This window comes from Pavona decussata, unplaced genomic scaffold (genome assembly GCF_977016875.1).
Source record: "Pavona decussata unplaced genomic scaffold, jaPavDecu1.1 SCAFFOLD_12, whole genome shotgun sequence".
In the NCBI taxonomy this organism is placed as follows: Eukaryota; Metazoa; Cnidaria; class Anthozoa; order Scleractinia; family Agariciidae; genus Pavona; species Pavona decussata.
Genome location: NW_028145435.1, coordinates 488,434 through 513,707, shown reverse-complemented (window position 1 = coordinate 513,707; position 25,274 = coordinate 488,434). Strand labels below are relative to the sequence as shown.

The following is a 25,274-nucleotide window of genomic DNA, read 5'->3' as shown; positions in this document are numbered from 1 at the left end:
TCATATAACGGTATAGCAATCAGAGCACCTTTGAAACCTCTTTCTCTTTACCAACCTTCTTTGTCCTGTTGTTTATTACTCAGCGTGCTGGCCATTTCCTCTCCAACCTTGAGGAACACCTCTTCCATCGTGGTAACGGAGGCGCCATAACTTGCGATTCCCAGCTCTTTACGGCGAGTTTCCAGTTCCAGGAAAAGTTCCTCAAACTTGCCTGTCGCCTCACTTGGCAAAATGAAGGACAGTTCAGCACCTGGACAACAAATAACGCGAGCACAAGATGTTATGTTGAAGTTGACTTGATGTCCTTTGCAACCTCATATTAATACCAGACCTGGAGACTACTGTACAGGTACAGTCATAAACAAAGCCATAGTTAGCCTTAGAGTTTTTATTTTGACCATGTTAACTTTGAAATTCGAAGCTTTTCCGGTGTTAGTTTCACGAAACGTGTAGTTTCTGCCGGATTCTCCCAACCTACCTTATTACACCTCATTTTTTGTGATTTTCAGAAAATCGCGAAAATTTGGATGCGTGAAAATTAAGTGACCATACATTTTACCTTTAAGTGAAATATTAGCCCTTTAATAATTGTTCTGAGTCTTCGCTGTGTCTTCGTTGCCCTCATAATCAATCCGGCTCCTCTGCACCAAGTTCTTTGAATATTTCGCTTGTATAGTCGATGAAATTTTCATTTACAGGCTCCTCCATCACTGATGGAAGGATCTGCATTCACAAGGGAGAAAGCGAGAATCAAGTGTGTTGTTTCAAGGAGAAATCACTACCACCAATTGACCCATACCAATGCATTCACTCACGAACCATTTAGTCCCTACATATACATGTAGGTGCCTTTGCATAAATGGATGTAAACAGTCATTGACATTTCTTGTGGAAGACAGTTTATTTCCATTCATTGTTTCACTCATTAGGCTACATGTACCGGGAAGTTGGACACCTCCTTTACTTTGCCCAAGTTACCGTTTTGTTGCAGTTGTACGTCGCTATCTTTTTTAACAGTCGACAGATTGTACCTTGCAGGTTTTCACCGACTGCTGTGCCATGATTACCAGCTCAAGAGAAATACAAATCAGATAGAAAGACTTACACATAGTCTTGTTTATTTTCATTTTTAAGTCAAGTAGCGAATTTGAAGGTATTTAACAATTGACCTATCGACGAAATCGGGTAAATTAAGTACTCAGTTTCTAAAAATTAAGCAAAATCGTGAAAACAAAATGTCGTGAAAATGATCGACCCCAAATCGCGAAATTGAAGTGTTTCGACGATAAAGAGCAATAAGCCTGTTTTTTATTCTTAATCAGCAGAAAAGTAAAACCAACTGCTTGGGATTTTTAGTTACTTGCTGCTTACATGTAAATGATTCTTATCATTTCTTTAGTAAAAAGCGTTAATATCAATGCGTATTGTATAGTTTTTATAGAGGTTTTTGAGTTAGCCCCTGAAGTCCGCTTTTTGCAGAAATATAAGTACTTTTCTGGCAAAACCTACTCACCAACATTGCTCTCAAGCTGTGCTGTTGGCACATGGCTTCTGACCACAGATTTCACCACGGAAACGTCACAGTTTGGCTCCTTTACCATCACCATGTGGTAACCCACTCCGTACTTGTTCTTGAGGAAGAGGGGAGATCCGCAGCATTTGATGTTCCCCTCTGTCATGATTGCAATCCGGTCACCGAGTATATCCGCTTCGTCCATGAAGTGCGTGGTGAGTAAGATGGTCCTTCCTTCCTTCTGTTGCTGTAACAAATCCCAGGTGAACCTGCGAGCTGATGGGTCCATACCTGAGGTTGGTTCATCCAGCATTACCACCTGTTTGGAGATGCATGTGGGGGTTAGGAGAATTAAAAGAGAAAACTTTCACTTTTTGTAAACCATAATTTGATTCCACCTTTTTGAGTGTGTAAATGAAATGAAGAATTTGTGGCCACTCATATGAAATCCATTGGGTAGTACTTTTCCACGGCACAAGTTGTTTTAGTTTTGTAATCTAATGAGTAAATCAGTATGTTTTATAATCCCAAAGTACCAGCATTTAGATGAAAGCTACAGAGCAGGAAGTAACCTGTTGTACCACTTGTTATTAAAAACTGGGATCATTGTATATTGGAATTCAGGGTATTTAATTGGCTTAGCAGCCATGGTATATGAGTCATTATACCATGCCTGAGAAATAGTGACCATTGTGGGCTCTTTAGGATTGTGTAAATGTACCTTTAAACTTAGCCTCAAGTGTTTGTGTTCTGTTGAAATTTCACCCGGTGATAAGGTCTCTTTCAGATGGTGAAATTCACCGGTAGCATGGGTGTTTCTAATGTTTGACTGGTTGAATTAATAATGGTAATTGAACTGAGTGGAGTGCAATTTAGTCTGAAATCATACGCGTGATTTCAAAATCGAACGAGCGCGCAGCGCGAGTTTGATTTGAAATCACAAGTATGATTTCAGACCAAAATTGCACGACACAAAGTTCAATTACCACTTTATTACACCTATTTTGAAATCACAGAGTATCATTGTCAATATTAATATTCTATTTTTGTTAATTCATTTCCATTTTGATGGGCAAAAGAAAGGATGCGATTTAGAGCAAAAAATGGTGCAATTTGGGAATAAATCGCACTGTTGAGAGCCAATCAGATTGCAAGGATCACCAGTGATTTCAAAATGGGTGTAATAAAAACATAAAATAGCGACCTCCAGTAAAGTAAATCTTTATAATGTGGCATATGGGTTGATGTTATGTACGTCGCTTTCACACCTGCATGAAAACAAAACCAAACAGGAGAGAGTAAATGCGACACAGTTTTAAAAACTCTTAATGTGGCTTTAAGAATTCTTGTTCTGTTGGTTTAAATTGATGCGCGTGTGCACAATGGAGTGCTTTTCGCTAAATACTTGTTAAAGTTGTAGCCGTAGCAAAGAATATTTTGTAATGGTTACATAAAATAGTTTTACGTTTTTCCGACATACATTTAAGTTTTCGAAAATCCTCTAGCTAGAACGGAATATGAAAGCGTTCAAACGCTCTGGTGATTCGTTAACAATAACTTATGAGCCGTTAGAGCGTTAGGCCCGAGCCTTAGGACATTAGTCCCAAGCATTAGAAAGTTAGTGGGGAGCGTTAGAACGTTAGAACCAAACGTTAGGAGACTTGAAAGCCGTGAGCCATCCGTTAAATATCCTTTTGCTTTCTAACGTTTAACGGATTATCGTTAGTGTACACTGTACGTTTCCCATGGAGGGTTACAGTTGCACTCAAATAAAAGTTTAGAGTGCTTTCCATTTTGCAAGAACGTGTCACCCATACTGACCAGTCTGTACCGGTAAATCAAATGCGTCATTTTGAAATGATGGTGCTCCACAATCTTGAAAAACAATCATTCTGAATATAGTTTATTGCTATTTTCAAGAAATTAGAAGGACTAGGATGAAACTTATCCTTAAAATTGGTACAGTGTACATTTTGTTTATGGACTGACCAGTCTGGCCGACCAAGTTGTGATAAATTGAAAACTGAAATTTTACAGGTTCTTTCCTATAATACTAATAAAATTTTTCAACTAGTTTTTTATTTTATAAAATTGATTCGCTTTCGTTTTTCGTTTCGGTTCCTCATTCGGGATACTGACAAACTCTGTCAGCTCAAAGGAGTTAACACAAGCAGGCTAACCTTGGAGTCAGAAATAAGTGCTATTCCAACAGACAGCTTTCTTTTCATGCCACCAGACAGTGCACGGATCTGTGTATGTCGCTTGTCGGTGAGTCCAATGCACTCAATCATCCTATTAACCTCCTGCTTCACCCGGTGGGATGGACAGTTCTTTAACTCGGCAAAGAACCACAGATGCTCCTCGACAGTGAGACGGTCAAACAGTACATCATGTTGCGGACAGAGACCTGCAAGAAAGGTCATGGAGCAAACAGTGGCTTACTAAAATATCATCTTTCTCTCCTCTAAAACCTAAACATTGATAGATATCCAAAACATGTGAGGCTGGTATCAAATGGATTAAGACGAGAAAACAATGGACCCTTCCTCAAAAGGTTTTCGTGGCCGAGCATTCCCAGAGAAGATGGATTAATGTTTCCTTGTCTGTTTTGCACAAATTGAAATAGCAAAGAGAAGATTCTGAAATTCCTATTTTTAATAAAAATGAATTTGTTGCTATACGTCTGTTGAGAAATTTGAACTGGATGTTCCTTATCTTAGTACTGAGCGTACACAACCTTGGTAGTAAATAAATCGGGACCTCCAGCTCAAATCCTCCACCACTTCAAGGTCACAGACCTTTACCCATTTTTTTTTTTACTCTTTTGGGGGCTAAAAAGACTTTTTTTTATGAGAAATCTATATGCTAATTTACTTGGCTTGGTTGCTGCAATCAGTTTTTCCACCGAAAACCCCTGATCTATTCCATCTTGCGATTTCAAAGACTTGATAGCGCTCCTTCTGGCCGAGGTCGGTCCATAAAATTCAAGGAAATATTTATCTCCAAAGGCTCTATAAGTTATGAGACCATAGAAAACTGCCATCTATTTGTCTTTTTACAATAACACGGGAAAAGAACAAGCAGAATTGGCTTTTTTTCCTGTTGGGAAAGCGAATACGCATTACTCTGACGTCATTTTTATTGTCTGTACTCTTATAGACAACAGCTATGGGCCAATCAGCATGCGGGAATTTTAATTTGACAGTTATTGTAAAATTAAATTAAAGAACACATTGCACAGGTAACCTGAAATCACCAGGAGAAGATAAGCAATTCAAAGTGTGAAAGTATCATTTTGATAATTTTTCATTAATTTTGATGAAACAAAAGAAAATACTCAGTAACTGCACGACCGACTCCCCTACTCCCACTGACTTGGATACTAAAATTATGCAAAATGTAAAATCTTACCCAGACTACTACGTACTCCACTGATATTATCAGTTATGGAGCAGCCATTGACTAAAGCTGAACCAGATGTAGCAGGGAAAAGTCCCATTAACATAGACAACAGTGTTGTTTTGCCAGCTCCATTGTGCCCCAACAGTGCTAAAATCTGGCCTTCATACATGTTCAAGGACACTCCATTAACAGCAAATTTCTTTTCTAAAAAATAATAATAATAAATATGATAATAATAGTTTCCGACAGACAATGATTAACTTGTCATAGCATCTTGTTTCTAAGAAAAAAATTCTTTTCAAATTTGAGCAGCCTAAAATAATTGTGCTATTATAATTAGACTCCGTAAGCTTCAGATACTTAAAGAAAAACAACTCGTATTGAAAATATATGCCGATAATATCAGTCATTAGAAAAAAACTAATAAAAATAATAACAATAATAATAATAATAACAATAATAATAAATGGATTTGTTATACTAGTACTACAATATAGTGTAGTTGACGTGCCATCTTTAGTACCTGGGTTCTAAAAAAAAACTTTATGGATGCAATCATTTTTAGTTCCCAACTTAGTCACCAGTACGGCTACATGTATTGCATGTAATTGCACACGATTGCGTTATTATTTTGGTGAGAATTTTCAGGTAGAGTGTAATAATACATTGACCTTGCGTATCAGCCAAATCAGTCAATTCCAGCAGTTCCCACCAACACCCCCTCCCCTATCCCTAAGGCGGCATTAGACAGCATATTTCAACATTGTACATCCCCATTAGTCTACCACAAGGCATTAATTTTGATTGGCCGACGATTTCAAGCTAACAAATTGAAGAGGTGCGCGGAATAAAGCTCTAAGTGAATTTTGATCGAAGGTTCCATTTTCCTTTTGTTTCACAAGGTAATGTTAGGCAATTTGGAAGGAGAATCTATCAATTTATCAGAGGTCAAATAGGGCTTTTTTCCAGGCACCCCTTCCATTACACTTTTGCTTCATCCATGATGAGTTCACCAGCAAAGACAATTTTAATAAATTAAAATAATTCTCATATCTGAGGAGGGCATAGGACAATGACATTGCAGATCCACAGAACAAATTGTAACTGCTTCGTGCATAACACTGAGAAACGGAACTTATCGGAGACATGACATGGCTGCATGTACAGTTAGTTTTCATTAGAATAATGGTATGCCTAGAAGTGAAGAATTAAAGGTCTTGCTCAACTGCACCATGGGCCCTTTGACCAGCTCTTTGGCCCAGAAATGGGGCATTTGCCAATTTATTTTATAAAAATGCCAACGCTTTATTTACAATGTGTTCAATTAAGCTTTAAGCCTAGTGAATTATTCAAACCTTTCTCAGCGGAGAACACTTTCTTGAGGTTTCTTATTTCAATCCCTGGAGCCAATCCCACAGGTTCCTTTTCTAGGAATTCCGGTGCTGTTGTTCCCGATTTGATTCCATTTTCCATGCTATGAAAATCATTGATCTCCACCTGTAAATGTAAATAACTGCATTATTGCTTGTTCAGGTAACTCTTGAGATTTTCTTTACCAATTCCAAACGCCCAACTACATGTATGGCAAATCTGTCAACTCACATTGTAACAAAACAAATAGAACAATTCTGATTGATAAAAAAGACAGTTGATTAATTAAAACAAACATGGATTGCTTAACTTCAACAAACTTTACTTCCACATTTCCAGCGATGTCGGCTTAACAGACTAGATGTGCATAAAAAGTTTACCTTTGCCATTGCAGAGTGAGAAATGCTGCAAGATCAGGTACTGGTTGTCCAAAGCATCATTTTTATTAATTTAAATTTACATGTAGTTTTGATTATTTTAAAAAAGGTACACTTATCACTTATCATCCAAAAACTCTCTGAATGTGCAATAATTAATATTTGTTAATAATGGCTTCTTTTAAACCGTGCACTGATCTAGTAATGGATTGTGAAAGTGCTTAATGCTTAAGTGAAAACTGAAACGTTTTCACTTAATTGGATTGGAAAAACTAGATCCTCTCACCTCCTTACTTTTTCCGCACCAGTAACTGGGCAAAACTGGAAAGTACCAAGGTTGAGGAACACCATACTCCCCAGGAAAGACAGCCTCAACATACCAAGCTATAAGCCCATAAATAAAGGAGTCCACCACAAGCATCACCATGACAAGACCAAGTGTCAGGTCATCATCAATGGAAGGTCCTTGGTTAAGATTTGACCATTGAGAGCCAGTACCCGCTCCTTCAAATTTCCCTATCAATTGAGCACCCATAGCCATACCAACATTGGACAGAAGACATGACGCAGCTTTAGCTCCTAGGCTCATTGTGTCGTAGTACATTGAAACAAATATGTATGGAATGAAACTACAGAACCAGATAATGCCTCCTGCAGCAGCAGCAACGTTTGCCTTGGAGAAGAACACGCTGACAAGAAAGCAAAACATGATGGAAGATACCGCGAACAGCATGAGGAAGACGAAAAAGACAGCGGGCGAGGTTTGATTCAAGACCCTTCCATTTGAGTTGTATTTTACTGTGGAGAAAATAGTTGCGAAGGTCATAGTGATAAGAAGGAAAATGAAGTACTTGGTGAACCAAGCTGACCATTGCACCCAGCCACTTAGACCCATCATCTTCATAGACTCCTGACAAAAATACAATCAAATAATGTAGTATTTACGTGAACATCAAGCATTTACTAATTAATTATATTTAGTAATTTGACAAATACAATTATTGCATTTGACATAGAACGAACTCACCCTAATACAGATAGGAGTCCAGATTATATGAGACAACTTTGATTGAATGAATGGATCTTGGAACGCGTATCTAGCGTCCTCCCCAGATTTTGCAGGGACGGATTACTTCAATACCAACTTGGCAAAGAAGAGAGAGCCAGGTGACATTGAACGCATTCACTAACCTTTGATTATACTACTGTGTTCAAAATAAGGGCACGACAATCCACAAGAACTGTAAATAAATGTCACTGTGTAGGTGTATTTTTTCAGTCATCACTGACTGAAAAAATTATCTACAGTTTTTGCATCATCATCCCCTTTCTACTTTAATCCACGCGAGTGTATACTACGGTAAAACGCATAGTGGGCACATCTTCTCTGAAAAATACGACTGTATCAATTGGTAAATGTATATACTGTATGCACCCATAGCCATACCAACATGTATGCATAATCAAATTAACTCATTCCACGTATTAATGCAGTTCCATATATAAAGTCTCTTTATTAAAACTGGATCATTGTATAACGCAATTCCAGAAATTTGATTGGCTTAGCGGCCATGGTATATGAGCCCATTACACCATGCCCGAGGAATAGTGACCATTAAATTGTCTTCTGGTTGCTGTTTCAAAGCGAAATCAGCAAGATATAGCAATAATTCGCGATTGTTTTTAATAAAACAATTATTCCACTCCCTCTTGTTGGAAATGAGATGATTATAGCTAACTCGGCGCTACGCGCCTCGTTGGCTTTCTATCATCTCATATCCAACGCACGCTCCTGGAACAATTGTTAAATAGCCCACATTTGGAATATGACTGGGAAGTTTTAGGAGAAAGTGGGTTTCAAATCCAAAATTTTTAAAGGAAAAGGTAAACCAGGTAGGATCCAAAGCGAAAAATTTCTGTCAAAAACTAAACTTCTGAAACCCCCAAGTTTTCAGGTCGCTTCCCCTATTTCTAGCTTCTGCCAAGTTGGGAGGGGGGGGGGGGGGGGGGGGTAATAAAATAAAGACTATGTATTTTTTGCTCACGAATTTCTTTTTAAAGTGCAATTTACTTCTTTAGATCTCCAAACTACAGTTCTGAAAAATGAATGTGGATTAGATTTAATAGGCCAGTTCAGGTTAGAAAATGATGAATTTTACTCCGATGTTACAGGTAGGTCAGGAGTACAAAACCTGAGATGCATTTCTTAAAACTCCGAGGGAGTCTTTCGGCCAAAAAACTATTTTCTCAAACCCACTTTCTATAAAGCTGTGGTAGGTTTTTGATCAAACTGACTCACGTGTTTCTCAACGTTTCAGCTAAAGTTCAAATTACTAAAAATTAACCTCTGGTAATAAACATCTGCACACACACATATGGTGTAGGTTTTTGGGCCCAATTTGTTTTCCAGAGTTTTGAGAAATGCAATCTAGGACTGGCATTGTCAACACCAAACTATAGCAGAGGTACCCCACAACCATCATGGATAAGAACAGATTCAAATTGAATATAATAAATGGTGAACGGAAAGTTCGTTGGCAATATTTGACACTTGAAAATCTTATCTGATAGAATTGATATAAAAAAAATATCAAAAAGTGTCAGTAAAGGTTTGCAAAAAAACAAACAAACAAACAAACAAAGACGTTTCAGCTATACACATGTACAGCGTATAACCTTTCTTCAGTGTGAAGAATATTTCGTTTCTCCACACTGGAGAAGGGTTATATACCCAAAACGTCTGGGTTAACTTACTTTTTGTTGTTGTTGTTTTAAACCATTACTGACACTTTTTCATGTTTACTTTTATACCAATCCTATTCGAATTGAATGGTTTACTTTCTATGAATTTCACATCACTGACAGATCAAAAGTGCATTGATTAATGATGAAGACGCTACAGCATCAATCCACAAATCAATCGCTCACCTTCAGCTTTTTCTCTTTCTCATAGACAACATCACGGACAATATTTAAGGCAGTGAATACCAGGGACAACATCAAAACCAGATGAAGGCTAAATTGTATGACAAGGGCAAACTTGTCGTGAAAGTAATCAGGATAGGGAAAACGTTTGATGGAGACAGTTGCATTCAGCTCACCACTAATATTTCCCTTAAGCTTGACAATAGCAGTATCTACAGCATGTTGCAGTGACAAAAATCCTTCCTCAAAGTAAAAAGGTGGCCCACCATGAGAAGCATTTTTGTTTCTTGGTCCAGGAACCTGAAAAATGGGAAATGTAAATTGAGTATTCCATGTTGCAGAAGGGTCCATTCCAAACTCATCTTCCCTTGCTTCCTGGCTGTGTTTGTTCTGTTTCCTTGACTTTGATCTCAGTCGGATTTTGTACACGATATTCCCATGATCCAGACTTGTATTGAAGGCAACACAACCCAGAAACTGTGCCCCAGAAGGCTTATTTCGATTGTCTTCTAAACTGAGTAAAGTTTGAACCATATCTTCCTCACTTTGAAAGGGTACAGTAGTTATGTTGGAAGGTGAAAATTGTTCCTTTACCATGTCCATAACTTGTTGCACGTCACTGGTGTTAGGTGCAAAAGCAAGTAGATGCAATTGTTTCAAATTAGCTGGTAGTTTGTTTATTTCAAATGCAGGGTATGTGACATTTGATCTGTACTCATTCTTAATCTGGAATGCTCGCAGAAGAACCAGGATTGTTACCAAAGAGAGAGGCAGTGCAATTTCAAGAAAGGTTCGTACTGGAGCTCTCTTTATAAGGACCAGATTCTTCCACATTAAGAGAAAAAAATGGCTTCCTTTTCCCATCTTGAGGTTGAAAGAGCTATACCACTGACAATATAAATTTGTATTCTACATTCATCCAAGGCTTTTATCCACTGTCAGTGATAACCTAAAATGCAAAAAAAGTAACGTTACATGTATTATAAGCAACTAAAAACTGAGAGTAATGCATCTCAAGGTTTGCTGAACACAACATGGACATGGTCTTGCAAATTGCAAGTGCACAGGTGATAAAACGCCAGAAATGCCAATCTCTGAAGATCTGAAATCAGTATTTTGGGCGATTTGGCTCAAAATTTGTGTGGAACAAGAGTGTTTCTGTTTTGGTTGAATGTTTATCCAATCAGACAGTCAATTATTTGGCATTGATCACAAAGCATATTTCCTTTGGTTTATGATAGCTTGGGTGAAACAGCATACAAATGCAGCCACGACATGATACACATACATGTATTTCTTGGATTTATGGAAAATCTTATTTGATTAATATTAACTTATTTTACAAACAAGACACCCAGTCGGTTTTATCCAGGAGGTTAAGTCGTAAGGGACTGACAGGGAGATTCACTCGTATCCAGAGGATTCCCAGATAATCTGGGAGAGTTGGCACAACTGAAATTAATGACACTATCTTGCATATTATTGTAACTGATAGTACCATAAGAGGATAAATTATATCGATTTAAGACTGGCTTTCCTTTGAAATCAGACGAAACTAGATCCAAATGAAGAGAGAATGAATGAATACGGTGACAACTGTATTTGAGAACCAAAGGCTTGCATAAATTTATCTACAGTTGTTTATAACGAATAATTTGCGCTTGGATTTTTCTTGGATTTTAGGCCGTGGGAATGGTGTAGACCTGGAATTTTTTGCTTCAAATGGTGAGCTGTCCAGTCTAGCAGTGTGAAGCCTTGTCCTTCTCTTTGGTGGAAGGGCAAGGCCCAAAGTACGTGTACCCTCATTAAATTGCATCAAATCAGCAAAATGATTGCATAGAAGACAGGTACATGTACGGTAAGACATTGTCATTACGAGATTCACTGTACTCCTTTGTCCTTCGACCAATTTATGAATATCTCAAGCAAATCCTTACATTTTCACCATAACCGTTATTACGCAATTCAAATCTTTGTAACACAACCCTACCGATATTTGAATAGCGTACTCTTATATTGACCTTGGGCTGCCTGATCTTCACCTACCCCATCCACACTAACACGTTTTCAAGAGTATCTGTTTTCATCCCGGTGAAAATGACTGACATATATATTATGACAAACGTAGTGCAATGTTTTAATTTTTCTTTTCCTATATTTTTTTTTTAATTACATGTTTGAAAGAAAATTCGCCCTGAGTGGGATTTGAACCCACGTCCCCCCGAATACTAGTCGGGTGTGATAACCACTACACCACCAGGACAACCACGCTGGCAACGCAGTAATCGAAGGTGTGATTAGCGTGGTTTGGGGATGTGGGCCTCCGGGGGAATTTTTAATATATATATAGATATGAACTAATTGTAAAGGTCGAGAAACCAACTTCATATAGGTCTTCTTTAGCTGTATTTGCTCTACGTTTCGGCCGTCGCGGCCTTCCTCAGGAGCGTACACTAGTTTGACAATTGACCGTTATTGTCAAACTAGTGTACGCTCCTGAGGAAGGCCGCGAAGGCCGAAACGTAGAGCAAATACAGCTAAAGACCTATATGAAGTTGGTTTCTTGACCTTTACAATTAGTTTATTTCAACAATTATTCAAGTCTCCACGATCGCTTCCAGTGATCTTCATTTTAGGACTTTGTGGTTGGCATTGTTTGTTGACTTCTCTACAATTCGAGTATATAGATATGTATATAGATATGTTAGTCTTATATATAATATATCTTACGCCTTTGTAACGCAATACCACCCTGCGTTGCCCAACCTCAAGAACATACTCATGGAGAAATGACACCTTATACAGAATCAACCATATCTGAGAAATATCTTTAAGGAGCCTCCCCTCATTTCGTATCGCAAAGGAAAATCCCTAAAAGACACTCTAGTAAGAGCCAAGCTATAAAGGCTTTGAGACCAATCTATTTGCGAACTGCAGGAGTCATGCAGGCCCTAGTCCCTGATTATGATTCTGATTATGACATTTAATGGACAGGCCCCGTTCCGCCTCGCATGAGACTACCGTATTTTCCAGTTCACTATAGGCTTAAGGAATGTTGGAAGCAGAAGATTCACATACTCAGCGAACAAAATGCTCTCTTAGAGAACCAATCCTTGACTATACAGAACTGGAAGTATGCCAAGTACCGGTCTTTGTCAGAAACTAAACATATTGACCTTAGCAGACATCAGGATCGAAAATCCTCGTGCGCCATTGGCTCGTTTTAAAGAGACACCATTGGTTCAAACTCAAGAACCAATAGAAAAGCAGGCGCGAAATTTCGATCCGCCTAACGGTCAAAGGGGATATATAAACTCAAAATAGCATAATTTTGCTCCTACTGTTCACAGAACTTTCAGTGGCAACTGAAGGCGGATTCAAAGAAAATTGAAACTGCAGTCTTGCCTTAGAAATCCTTCTGCAATATGACAGAAACCAGTCCCACTACAGACGGTTTTTTAGAAAATCCTCTCCATGAGAATTCGCCTTTAGAAAGAGGAGATTTAAACAAAGAGGAAGAAGCAGCTCCCTTGTGCAGAAACCCCGGTGAAGATGGAGAGCCAGAGAAGGAGATTCCATGCGCTCAGGTCAACCAGAAGCGTGCGAGAAAGATCAAAAAACAGCCGACGTCTCTCATCATAAAACGCAATCACTGGCTAGAAAGAAAACTGTCAACAAAGGTGACACCGAAACGAGCTAGCCGAAGAGTTGAAAGCTGAAGATGTACTGTTCAGTAGAACAAATGAGATCACAAGTACGTGAGAACAAACAAAGTGAATCTTACCCTTGTGTCTTATCAGACAAACCGCAGAAATAACAAAGCGGCCAAAAGCCGCAAAAGAAAAGAGCGGAGAAAATCAAAGAAAAAAAGCGTCTTTGTAACGCCATTGAGTCACGCAAACAGCATATCAAAAACCTGTCCAATGAACAACTAGCCTCCCACGCAGTCGTTTTTAGGGGACTCGTATTACCTCCTCCCCAGGAGGTAATACGAGTCCCCTAAAAACGACTGCGCGGGAGGCTAATGAACAACTGACAGATAAGCAAATTACTCTATGATCGCGTGGTAACAAAAGAAAATTTTCTCAGGCGCCAACTTCTCGCGGATTTCAATTAATTTGCGAGACGAATGCGATTACAATATATTTTTCACGGAGAAGAAAACGAACCTCAGCCTTTCCACGTTAAGTCCAGCCATCAGTACTTAGCTCTAAAGACCTTCCTAGAGCTCGCAAGTATTGAATTTGACAAGCCAAAAGATAATATATCTACGGGAGAGCGCCAAGCTCCCAAGGAGCTATCGCGTAACAAAAGCATTACTCGTAAGAAATCTGACAAGGGGAGCACAACCGTACTGATGAGCAGACAAGACAAACTTGTCAAGGGTCAAGTTCTACTTGATGATTTAAATAACTACCGACCCCTAGACAAATAAAATGGTTGAAATTACAGCAAAAAAAGCTCAATTACTAACTGCTCTTAGAAAGCCACATTGACGAAATGACGGCTAAATGGCTCTCCGTCCCAGTGTTTTACACACTTACTTAAGATTCACAAACCGACACCTGTCGGCAGGCCTATTATCTCAGGGTGTTCCGGCCCTACAGAACGGATCTCAGCATTCAGGTTGACCACCTTATTCAGCCAATAGCACAACAACAAGCTTCGTATCTAAATCGAGAGGATTAAACTGCCTAAAAGTGCATACTTGTTCCAATGGACGTCACAGGTGTATACACGAACATACCACTGTATGCCATGCATACAAAGAATTTCACACCAATGAAACCCTCCAGTCCCAACCAGGGTTTTAGGCGAAATGCTTAGTCTGATCCTTCAAGAAAACTCGTTCCAATTTAACGAGAAAGATTATCTTCAAACCTATAGAACAGCCATGGGCACGAAAATGGCTGTAGCCTTTGCTAACATCTTTATGGCCAAAATAGAAACAGAAATACTCAGTCAGAGTCAGAGCATCTTTTGGAAAAGGTTTATCGATGACGTCATATCAGTATGGGACACAATCAGAAACAAAATAGAAGAATTCCTTCCAAAGGCAAACAACTTCCATCCTACAATCAAATTTACGGCTGAAATCTAAAAAGCTTTAAAATCCGTTCCCCAAGTGACCTAAGCCTTCGTTGAAATTTTCATGTTGACGAATTTTTATTTTTCTTTTTTTTATTCCGGATTCCGAGTTTTAGGTAAACCCCCACCTATTTGTGGCGCGCGCCTGTTAACATGATGATTTTCTTGATTTCGGAATTGTCACATTTTCTCACAAGTCATTTCTTCGTTATAACTTCTGTGGTTTACGCCCGTTTATTTGACCCGTGTTGTCTCCTTGTTACTCAGCACCTGTAGCTCTTATGCCCTTTCGATTTTTTTGAGGCATAGCTACAGTAGGTTTGTCCCCAGGGGGTACTAAAAATATTTAATACGGGGAGGCTCCGCCCCGAGGTCCGACCCCTTAGCCTTTTATATACAGTTGAAACTATCCACAACGGCCACCTTGGGGACAGAAGAAAGTGGCCGTCGTGGAGAGGTGGCCGTTATGGGGAGGTAGGGGTGTAATACGACACCTTTTTTTCAGGAAGTACAACATGTTTATTGTGCTAAGTTCATGCTTACTGTAGCCTATACTGGTAATCCAATCTTAAATAATATATATGTAGATAAAATACACAATAAAACGTAAATAATGCTTTGAATCAAAATGTTAACAAGACGAAACGAGCAAGGTTCGCAACATTCGCTATATTATTGCAGAAAATTTATGCTTACTGCAGCATATAAATGGAACACAATCAAAATACGTATATCATTAAAATAGATACAGAAACGTAATGTTCCGAAGACAAATGTCGATTACTGCATCAGCTTATAAAAAAAGGTTTTTACAAAAAAGAACTGTACTGGCCGTTGTCGAGAGGTTATTTTGACAGTTGGGGATGCACTATAGTGGCCGTTGCCGTTGTAGAGAGGTGGCCGTTGTAGAGAGGTTTAAACAAGAACTAATCCATGGACTGTCCGCCGGGACAAAAAAATGTGGCCGTTGTAGAGAGGTGGCCGTTGTGGAGAGGTAGCCGTTAGTGGAGGTTCGACTGTACCATTTTTGGCAGAAAAGGTACCCCTTTCGTATACCTTCCATTGGAAAATAGTACCCCTTTCAAAACTCCCACTTAGAACACTACAACCCCTTTCTATCCCTTAGAATGAAGGCAAAAAAATACCTAAATGACAGATTTCCCTACCCTTTCATAAACCTCGACTCGTGAAATCCCTACCCTTTCATATACCCGAAGCGTGAAAAAGTTACCCCTTTCGGGCGGAGCCTCCCCGTACAGGCCATTACAGGGGGTACCCCCCCGCCCCCGGGGGGTGGGGGGTTGTCTTAGCTTGTTTCCGGAATGAGTCCGGTCACATAATAAAGCCTCTCTTTTCTAGAGAGAAAAGGATACTAATTTTATGTGAACAAGATTTTGCTTCACTGGCTTTGCATCGTAGACAATGACCGGTCAGAACTGTTCCTTCTCGGTCTGTAATAACCCAAATCAGGATCAGTCATCCATGCGCTGTGAAAGATGCCGCACAATCGCTGCAGTTTCCGGCGCTAAACATCAAATTTGTTTGCGATTTGACCTTTTACACTGGCAATGAGTCCAGATACAATTTAATTATAAGCTTTCCGACTGTTGTTGGGTGTAAAGGCTCGTCCCCGGGGGGGACTCCCATATGGAACACACGGGGACGCTCGTCGAAAATTTTGAATTTAACCCCTAAAGGAGACCATATGGGCGTGGCTCAAGCTTTTTGTGACCCCCTAAGGAGACCAATCTGGGCGTGGCTTTAAGCAAATTTTGACCCCTAATGCGGTAAACAAAACAAGTTAAAAAGAAAATTTGACTTCTGTTTCTCTTCGCGTAATTCTGTGTTTCTTCGCGGAACCCTTAACAAGACCTTGGCGGCTTAAAATATTGGCGCTTTTCCCGGAACACCCTAAGCGAGACCAAAATCCGAAATTTACACCCCTAAGCGAGACGACGAGCATCCCCGTCTGTTTCATACGGGAGGCCCCCCCCCCCCTTCCCCCCGGGGGCTCGTCTCCAAAACCGGATAGCACAAAAGATCAGTGGGTAAACATGCAGTCCGGCTTTCTCTTGATCAGTGCGAAATATTTTCTCCAAATTAACGCCACTAGACTCGCGGTTCAAACTTCTTAAGATATTCAGAAATTGGCAAAGAACAATTCTCGTCGGTTTTTTTCCTGATTGCACTTCACTTTCTGAATTATTCACCTCATAAAACTATAATTGAAGATGTGAGTCATATTTGCATACTATTACGTGGTGCACCAATATGGCTACCGGAAGTGATGTGACGTCAAGTGAAAACGATCTATTTTCGCAAAAGGTTTTATCAAAGGAGGAGCGTTAAGAGTCGTTAAGACTTCTAAGAACAAACTCTTCTAAAATCAATTTTGAAGAGAACATGAGGAATTTTGCAACACGCCTCAGGAATAGAGATCACACAGATACAACTGTAGAAAAACATCTCTCAGAGGTCATTTTCTCTGACAGAAAGAAAGGACAAGAACAGAGAAACAAAAATTTACGGAAGAAAATACTGCCCTTTGTAACGCAATACCACCCTGCGTTGCCCAACTTCAAGAACATACTCATGGGGAAATGACGCCTTATACAGAATCAACTATGTCTGAGAAATATCTTTAAGGAGCCTCCCCTCATTTCATATCGCAAAGGAAAATCCCTAAAAGACACTCTAGTAAAAGCCAAGCTATAAAGGCTTTGAGACCAATCTATTTGCGAACTGCAGGAGTGCAGGCCCGTCAACACTCTCAACACAACATTACCCATATTAGTGTAGCGTATTCTTACATCGACCTTGGGCTGCCTGTGCTGCAATTACCCCATCCACACTAATACGTTTTCCAGAGAATCTTTTTTTTTATTACAGTGAAAATGAAGCAAAATATTTTCATCCACACTAGCATTTTTGTATCGTTTTCACCTGTCCCTCTAAAATGCTCGAAAACGATGAAAACGACTGGGACCTGATCTGGGCGGCCGTTACCACCAAAAACACATGAATTTCAAACGGTACAGACAAGAAAGACATGGTTCAAGTATCCCTTACAAAATAGCACAGACAATTAAAAAGTGGCACAGCCAAAGTACAAACCCTTTTACTTTCTATACTGGAGTAGGAAAGTGTACTAAAACGAAACGGTCTAGCAACTCATATCGAAGTGGAGCATGGAATATTTAAACAGTCGAGTCAATGTGCGAATAGCTCACCCTTCATTTACAATGTAGAACAGTCAAAACGAGAATGGACTAGTTCCCGGTGTCTAAGCAACACATTGTAATGGCGAATGGTAGAGCGTAACATGAAATGAATTAGCGATGCGTGAAATAGCTGTGCGTAAGGGACGGACTATTAGAAAAGTTATTGGGGGCGGGGGATGGTTGGCCAAACACCAAAAAAAAAAAATTTGTGCAAGGGAACGTATAAAAAAAAAAAAAAATTCATGCACAGCAACCGATCCACAAAAAAAAAAATTCCTGCAACGACCACACACACACACGAAGGGACTACTAGTCGAAGTCCCGGGCCCAAGTCCGTTCGTGTGAACTACCCATTTTCATCCAAAAATCCGGTCACAGAGACAAGAGTTTCGTCCCAGCGACTGGTCCCACGCATTTAAACATGGTTTGAATTCGTGGGAAAAGTCCCCGGGACTTGTCCTCTCAAATTATGCTCGTCCCTGCGTGTGCACTGTTCGTGGGACAAGTCCCTGAGACCAAAGAAAAAAAAAAGAAAAGAAAAAACACAACAACAACAATCGCTGATCAGGCACCAGTTGTTCAAAGGCCGGATAACTTTATCCTGTGGATAAGTCACTGTCCGACAGTTTCAATCTGTGCAAATATTTCAGTATTTCCTCTTGTACAAGCGAATATGCATACTCCAACCACAGTTAAGTTTGGTAGTGTACCAAAACCTTGGACAACGTTTAAAGTGAAGTATATTTTAGACCCTGAATAGTGCCTTATCCAGTGGATAAAGTTATCCGGCCTTTGAACAACTGGGGCCAGTATTTTAGGTCCCTTAACCGCTTACGAACTCCTTTTCAAGATGGCGGCTGATTGTGAGGTTGAAATTTTATTCGACATGGCCTGGAGAATAAATTTGAATTTGTTTGTATTAAAGATCTTGTTTGAATAGCTGATATTTTTCGGTTCTGGATCAGTAGTAAACTGAACTCTAGAGGAAAACAAAAAAGCTTTTTGGAAATTGTAAATTATCGACTAATTTTATAGATCGACAATGTGCTGTTCAGTATTGACGTGCACGTGTATTTCGATGTTTTGCAGCTTTTTTGCGGTTAATTTTGCAAATTCGGTTTCACTGTTTAGGGCTGCTCCTTTTCGTCTCTACGCTTTCCTAAATTTTGTTGAAAGCGCCTTAAATTTTGCTATGTTGATGTATAACAGGTCCCCGCGTGTAAACCCTTCAAGGGACTCGTACCATCGTGTAAACCCTACAGCGGACTAGTCCCTGAAACAAGTCCCCACGACTAGTCCCCTCGTGTGTGCCGACCTTTAAGTTTAGTTTTGAATCGGTAATTTCAATGGGAAGGCTGTTCCATTTAATTGCTCCCTTAAACCTTATAGAACATTTGCCATAATTTGTTCTTCTAAATTCGATATGTACCTTTGATGCTGATCGTGTATTAAATGTATACTTTCATTAGTTTTAAAAGAGTTATCAAAGGATGCCGGTGATTTGTCATATTGTTATGAATACCAACCTACTAGGTTTTATGAATACATGAAAACTGCCGTCAGGTACGTATTTAATTCAAAAATATTCAGTTTTTTAAATGACTTGAACAGTGGTCCAGATTTTTCTGCATAATTGGCGAAGGTTATAATCCTGATAAGTTTTTCTGTGTCCTGAGGATAGGCTTTAGTCTAGTGGGATACGTGCTTGCCCAAATAATGTTGCAATATGTTAAATATGAGTAGATCATGGTGTTGTACAATGTTGTACAATGTGAGTAGTGAAGACGCAGTGTACAATTTCGTATAGACTTGCCTTATGCGCCGAATTAGTGACCGACTTTGAGAAAGTCTAAAATACGTGCTGCAAACGTGGCCGGACTTCGGCTTGCTTGATCATAAATCCGGTATATTTCCATTATTTGCTTCCTTCAATGACACTTTATTAATGTACTGTCCTCCAAATACAGTCATTCCACCCTATCACGCATAATTTTTAACGCTATTCCAAAGTATTCAACGCTTCTAATTTTGTAGTATATGTCGTATTCGCCAAATCTCACGGTGTACAAACATTTTCGAGCGAGTTCAACGTCAATGAAAAGTTTAAAAACACTTACCGGGTGTATCAGTCCTCATAGCTGTGTTGGAAAGTGTGCGGCCTGTTATGTTTTAGTTACGCCATCCTCTTTGTAATCACGATTTAAGCTTTGTACAAATTAGTGACGTGATTTTAAAAAAAGTGTTATCTCCCTCTTCCCTCGTGTCCTATTTTAAATACTATCAATCCCGAGGTTTTGAGTTCCAAAGTTCAAGACTATCAGGTTATATCACATACTGGACTTGTACCGTCAAGACCCGTTGAAGAAAAATAAAATAAAATTGGGATTACAGTGAGTGTGTTAGATGGTCTAATAACTTATCCTTGGAGGTAATTTCCCAACAATTAAGGATACGCGAAAGTATAGTGACTGGCTTCTAGTCCATAAATCGTCATTCAATTTGTGAGAAATCCAACTTTATGATCTTCCGTAATCCGTCCTTACCAAAAGCATCTATCTTACCATCCAGTCAGCGCATGGGAATACAACACATAATACAAAATTAATAGCGATGAAAATTATGCGTGATATGGTGGAATAACTGTATTTGGAGGACAGTAAATTAGTTAAGTGTCATTGAAGGAAGCAAATAATGGAAATATACCGAATTATGATCAAGCAAGCCGAAATCCGACCTCGGGGGGGGGGGGGGGAGGGGGGAGGGGGGAGGGGGGAGGGGATACTCCCATAATTTTTAGCTGGGGGTGTACCGCTGGGACTCTGAGAACCTTAACCTATACTAGACCATGTTAACCTTTATTTTGCAATCCTATTCTAGAATAAACACCGACAATCCCTACCCTATCCTAGACGTCGTACTGCTCGCCGTAACGATCAGTTTAAATGTCATTTACCGGAAAAATTCTCAGATCAAATTCTTTAAGCAACTGACGGTTTCGCGGGAAATGATACCCTATTCTAGACCAAAACTCTCTGATTTCTATACCCTATTCGAGGGTAAACTCGCTGAAAAGCATACCCTCCGACCACGTTTACTCTACGTAGTTTAGAGATTAGACTTTCTCAAAGTCGGTCACACTTTCGGCGCATAAGGCAAGTCTATACGTGCGTCTTTACTCTGAAATTCCCCGCCAAATTTCACAATCAAATATGATGTCATGCTCTCTGTTGCCAGCTGTCAAAAGTTGTGTGACATCATGCCCCCAGCAGATCGCTGTTCCATTTCACGTTGCCTGTTCCATCTGTTTTCTTGTATTTTTGGTGGTTTCGGCGAACTTTAGTTAACGTCACGCTGCGCTGGTTCATGTCACGCGCAGCCAATTCACGTCATTGTCAACTTTTGTGATATGGGAAATTTAACGCCTAGTGTTTTCTGTCGTTTCAGGTACCGAAGAAAGGTCAACTAAGGTTTTGGGAAAGTTCCCATTCACCAAAAATTTTCGGTTTGCATTTTCGGAAATTTCGGTCTCGAATGGAACGGGCTTATTCTCTGTCGTCACATGGTCAGTTTTTGCTCCGGGCTTGACGCCGCTTATCGTATGTGTTCAAACAGTCCGACTGGAAGCTTTTGAATGGAACACGAAAATTTTCTAAAATACCGAAATTTCCACTTTTCGGGAACACTGAAAAGGTGTAATTTTCGGTTTGAATTTTCGGACATTTCGGTCTCGAATGGAACGGGCTTATACTCGGTCATCATGTGGTCAGTTTTTGCCTCAGGCTTCTTGACGCCGTTTATCGTACGTGTTCAAACAGTCCGACTGGAAACTTTTGAATGGAACATGTACACGAGAATTTTCGAAAATACCGAAATTTCTACTTTTCGGGAACACTGAAAAGGTTGTCCTAAATTTTCGAAAATCTTTTCCGGGAAAGATCCTGTTCCATTTGAATTCCCACCCGAAAGTTCCCCTAGAATGACCGAACAGATAAAAATATTAAAGCGCAGCCTAAAATGAACCTACAGAGCTTTAGGACGGTGCCTACTAATTCCGAAGTATTTTTGTGCAGCTTATGACCATGCGGGAAAAGGAGATCTTAGCAAGGGCTATTGGAATCCAAAAAGAAAATTGGGGGTAACCACGCATTTTTTTTTTAGCGATAATTAAATATTAACATCTCTAAAAATCGCCTAAATATAACGCAATGTATGGGATTTTGTCCTAAATTGAAGCTTAAATATCTCTGAAAAATGCATGGTTACCCCCATTTTTTTTTTTTTTTTTTGAGATACCAAAAGCATTTGGTAAGTTCTACTTTTTTCGTATAGTTCTAAACCGCGCAAAAATATTCCTGTATTAGTATGCACCACCAGTAGGAAACCCGAGTATCTCGCGATGCGCAGAACGTATGGGCAGTAACAATAGTAGGCAACGTCCTTAAAGGCACTCCAGATAGCCTAAAATAGCGTTTCAAAGGATCTGAGAGAAAACTGTCGTTGGGTGCCCCTGCATGAAGTTATGCTGGACCGGTTGTTTATACTGTGCTATTCGACATCATATTGAGCTATTTCACGCAACGCTATGTCATTTGATGCTACGGTCAACCATTCTACATAACGCATCGCTAATTCATTTATGTTACGCTGTACCATTACCATTAAGGTTGTCCTAAATTTTTGAAAATCTTTTCCGGAAAAGATCCTGTCCAATTTGAATTCCCACCCGAAATTTTCGAAAATTTTGTCGAATGGAAAGCGCCCGTTTTCAAACGTGCCCACTTTTAAAGCAATTTACGCTAACAAAATGAAAGCAACCTAAATTAATGCAAATTTTTACAAATTGCGTTTGTTTCATGAAGCGTTAAATTTCCTATAAGAAGGTATTTCCCGATTTTCGACTTGATTATGAAATGATACTCTGAAGGATCACAAGAGAGGGAAGGAAACGGAGCTACATGTATCGCTGCTGCTAGCTACACGTAAGCTCAAACGCAAAATCTCTGCCCTGTCCCCAGACAAACACACAACGAATCTGGCGGAAAGAAATCCAAACTTCGAGAAAACATTCGCCACATGCCGGCTTACCGCCTTCGGACTAAATGACTGAAAAGCTGAAAACTGCAACAACTGCAACAAGCTAACCCTTGTACCTTTCAGCATGGGAAAGCGCATTGGATAAAATACAGTAATTTAGAATAATAACTCAGGTGATTATAGCGATTCTGTTGATCTGATTGGTCGAGGATTGCGTCACATCATATAATCACCTCGCGCGAGGTGATTATAGCGGAAATACTAATTTTCAAATGATCGCTTACGATTTGTTGGTGTTTCTGATGAAAGAAAATGCAATTCCGAAAGGCACTAAAGATGCAGCTAAGTCCGGGGTGACAATTTTCAAAGGCAAGATATGAAAATTTGCTAATTCTAACAAAAACCGTTGTAAATTGCAGGACGTAGGACGTGGCATTTTTTCACATTGAACTCTATAAGCCATTTCTAACTTCTTTAGGTCATTTTGGAGAGTCCCAGTGTCAACCCGTGATCGTATAGTTAGGTATATTATGGAGTCATCCACGAATAGACACGAACAGTTGAGTCCAATGACTCTGGTAGGTCATTTATGTATAGTAGGAATAGACATGGCCCTAAGACTGAGCCTTGAGGGACTTCTGACTTGACATGTGAATCATATGAATGATCACCGTTTAAAACAACTCGCTGGGTTCGATTTGAAAGAAAGGCCTCTATCCAGCGATTCGTTTTTCCTCACACCATAGTGGTCTAACTTCAATAGAAGCCTTTGGTGTCCAACTTTGTCGAATGCTTCGGAAAAATCCATCACCAGTACGTCTGTCTGACCCCCGCCCTGCATATTGTCAGCTAAATCATGGACCAGCTCCACCAGTTGTGTTTCACAGGATCTACCTTATCTAAAGCCATGCTGTAGATGGTATAGAATGTTGTGATTGATTGCGTGTTTCATAATACGACTAGTCAGAACATGTCCCATTAGCCTACAAACTATACAGGTTGACGATATTGGCCTGTAATTTGCTGGGTCAGATCTTTTCCCATTTTTAAATACTGGGGTGACATTTGCGTTTTTCCAGTCTTCAGGCATCTCCCCACAGTCATACGATTTCTTAAAATATGGTAGTCAGCATAGGGGCAACCAGGTCTGCCATTTCGTTTAGGACTCGGGGCCTGATTTCGTCTGGACCAGATGCCTTGTGGATTTTTAGACGTTGTAGCAGTTTCAGCACACCAGATTCTGTTATTTCAATATCAGCCATCTCAGGGTAAGATGAAGACCGGTTTTGGAGATCGGATGGCATTGGTGTTTCTGTTGTGAATATTGACTGGAATTTATCATTAAGTAGGTTTGCTGTGTCCACTGATTTCCAAACATCTTTGCCTTTATCGTAAAGTGACTTAATCCCAACAGTCTGTGTGTCTGTTCTACAATGTTTAATAAAAGTCCAAAAACGCTTCCTACCAGACTGACTATCTTCATCCTCAATCGGTGTAATTATCGACTCAACATAACTCCAATACTCTTTTCTCATTTCACTTTGTGTTACTTTCTTCAGGGCTTTTAGCCTTTTGGTTCGAGCGACTCTCGAACCACCATCTAAAGTCACCGCCTCACAACAAAAAATTTTCATCTGCGACAACCATGTACTTGCTTAGTGAAGTCAATAAAGGACTTAATTCCTACCTTATCTCCGAGGGCAATTTATAAAAGTCCGTTAACTGGAAAAACCATCATGCCGCATCATGCCTACAAGAAATTGTGCGATAAAGTGCTATCGCTAACACTTGTGATCCTCGAGTTTTACACCAAACAGCCTGGTTCATCTCCATCTATTTTGGTAAAGGAGTCGGAGAAACTCAACATTCTTTCACAGAAGTCAATGCTTCGTCTTAATGAAGCGGCAGTTAAAGAATACAGATCGACATTCTGCTTGGGGCCCCTTCCTCAGTGATGAGTGTCTGGGAACGAGATCGGCATAACGTCAGCTCTTGAAAACGGTGAGATTGGCACCGTGTAAACGCTTTGAAACCGTATCGTTTTCGATGCGGTTTCACGCAAGGGCATGAAACCGTGACGATTTGAAACCGAGTTCGTGTAAACGCTGCCTAAGTGACGTAATCCTTAGCGAGTTCCAGTTTTCAATTATTAAAATGCTTTTCTTTTCTCTAAAAAATAATAATTTTTTCAGGGAAAACATCACCAAAATGCTCGAAGACTAGCCTCCCACGCAGTCGTTTTTAGGGGACTCGTATTACCTCCTCCCCACAAACGCCTGCTTACCCAAGCGCCACATTCCTTTCCCATTGTTTTACTCCCCAAGCACCCTAGCCAATCACCAT

General features: G+C 39.8%; 1 long non-coding RNA gene, 1 other non-coding gene and 1 pseudogene across 3 annotated transcripts in view; 1 reads left to right on the top strand and 2 right to left on the bottom strand.

Annotated features, from left to right (window-relative positions):
* LOC146487916 (phospholipid-transporting ATPase ABCA3-like) overlaps window positions 1-10,515 on the bottom strand; it is a 47,095-nt pseudogene extending 36,580 nt beyond the window's left edge. The window contains exons 1-7 of the transcript XR_014867636.1: window positions 9,592-10,515; window positions 6,950-7,573; window positions 6,271-6,412; window positions 4,925-5,119; window positions 3,694-3,920; window positions 1,514-1,832; window positions 56-250 (exon numbers count right to left, since the gene is read on the bottom strand). The product of XR_014867636.1 is annotated as a phospholipid-transporting ATPase ABCA3-like (transcript). The remainder of the gene's footprint in view (window positions 1-55; window positions 251-1,513; window positions 1,833-3,693; window positions 3,921-4,924; window positions 5,120-6,270; window positions 6,413-6,949; window positions 7,574-9,591) is intronic.
* LOC146487914 (uncharacterized) overlaps window positions 1-25,274 on the top strand; it is a 65,606-nt gene that overhangs the window by 36,715 nt on the left and 3,617 nt on the right. The gene's annotated exons all lie outside the window — the stretch shown is intronic.
* On the bottom strand, window positions 11,779-11,851 carry Trnat-agu (transfer RNA threonine (anticodon AGU)). Its single transcript has one exon. It is a non-coding gene; the product is annotated as a tRNA-Thr (tRNA).